This window comes from Octodon degus, unplaced genomic scaffold, assembly GCF_000260255.1.
Source record: "Octodon degus isolate 3935 unplaced genomic scaffold, OctDeg1.0 scaffold00055, whole genome shotgun sequence".
In the NCBI taxonomy this organism is placed as follows: Eukaryota; Metazoa; Chordata; class Mammalia; order Rodentia; family Octodontidae; genus Octodon; species Octodon degus.
The window spans coordinates 8563042-8565160 of NW_004524631.1; positions in this window are offsets into that span (position 1 = coordinate 8563042).

Genomic DNA, 2119 nt, shown 5'->3' on the forward strand with positions numbered 1-2119 from the left:
TGCTTAAGAAAACATTATAAATAAAAAGGGATTTACAGATGTTATAATTCATACTGTTAAACTCTCATTTTTCAAGTTCTAACTTTCCATACTAGCTTCAATTTTCAATTTTTAACAGTTCATGCATTTTATATTTTTGCTTTTTTAAAAAATTCCATCATGCCTCCCTCTTTTCTTCCTAAAAAATGAAGCTTATATTTTTTTTTTAGTGTTTCTTCCAGCTTACCCACTGTTGAGTCACAGTTTGCATTCCTTACTTAATTTGTAATCCTAACTCTAAAACTTATACTGCCAACTATTGATACTCTCCTCTTTTCCTTGAAAAACCTGTGCACCATTCTTAGGCCATTGTTAGAAATCTCAGCTTCTCTTTGAATCATCTGTGATTTCCCCAAACAAGATAATTAGTCTTTTATCCAAATTTCTTTGGCACATTTCAGGTGGCCTCTGTCATATCTTGTGCTGTGTTTTTATTTGTATCCATCTTATCTCACTAGTTTGGAAATAATTGAGTTAATAATACAAGTTACCTGCCCATATGAATACTGCTTGTAAATGGTTAACACCACGCTTTTCATATAGAAATGCAATATAATAGAATGATGTTGCACATTTGTAAGTCCAATATCTTTCAGTGTTTGTGTAATAGATGTTTGGGGAAAATAAAATGATGCTACAGCATCTAGGACAGATTCAATGTACAGGGATTCACAGCAAAGAAGATCATACAGTAGTGATAAAAAGTATGGGTCACCAAATAGAAGGTAAAGCAGAAGCTGGAGGGGCATTTTGAAAAACTGAAACAGCAATAAAAAACTAAAGGGATTTTATAAATCTTTTGCAGAAGACAAAACATACCTTCAGCCAATTATTATTTACAAGGTAGAGGATAAAGACAAAACTGTAGTCTTTTCCATATCATTTCCAGTGTTTGTGTTGCTGGCAATGATATGGCTTGCTCCAGTTTGTGAAGTGCTTTCCCATATATTATCTCCTTTTGATGTGGAGATGTTCATAATCACCAAATTAAGCAACATCTAAGCTAGTATTAAAAGTTTATGTTATGGATGGACTGACTACTGTATGCCTGTAATCTCAGCACTCTGGAAGGTTGAGAGAGAAGGAATGGAAGTTCCAGGCCAGCCTGAACAGCATGGTGACTTAGTGTGATGTTATTTTTTTTTTCTTTTATATTTTAGGGAAGGGTCTACAAGGTGTTCAGGGTCTCACTACTAGATCGGACTCTTCTTTTTTTTAAATTAATTTATTTATTTGTGTGTGTGTGTGTCTGTGTGTCTGTGTCTGTGTGTGTGTGTGTGTGTGCCCAGCTCAGCCCACCAGGGGGCGGGGCTGGCTGGCAGGTGGTGCTGGGGGATTGAACCGTGGTCCCTGTTCTTTGCTAAGCTTGTTCTAAGTAGGTGCTTTAGACCACTGAGCCATCTCACCAGCCCTAGATCGGACTCTTAATGATCTGCCTGTTTACAGCTTCCCAAGAGCTGGGATTATAGGTATGCATCACCACGCCCAACCTCAATTGCCATATCAGCGTGACCAGGGGGTGGACAAGCCTGAGGCATGGCAAGCCTGAGGATGGCAAGCCTGAGGATCGAACTCCTGACGCCTGTGTCTGCTTGCAGGTGCTTTCATCCGCTGAGCTATTTGGCCAGCCCTCATTACGCTATCACAAAGTAAAAATAAAAAAGGGACTGGGAATATAGTTCAATGTGAAGGCTCTCGGGTCAATGTCTAATACTGCAACAACAGTAACAAGAACAAAAATTAAGTGGAAAACAGAAATTGTTATTTATCAGATGTGACAGAATGCAATTTAATATTGCAATGATAAATCTACCTGTGTTTGTATGGACCAGAATGTAGCGGATGGGTAGTGATCCTGGCATTCTAAAACAATCTTTTCAAGGGCCAATGAGATAGTTCAGAGGACTGAGCACCTGCTTAGGCCAGTGCAGTGAAGGGGGTTCAATCACCTGCACCACATGTAGCACTGGCTCCGCCCGTAGGTGGCCCAGCAGACCTGGTATGGTGGTGCATGCCTGTAATCCCAACACTGGGGAGGCTGGAAACAGGAGGATCACTATGAGACCAAGCTGCATAGTGA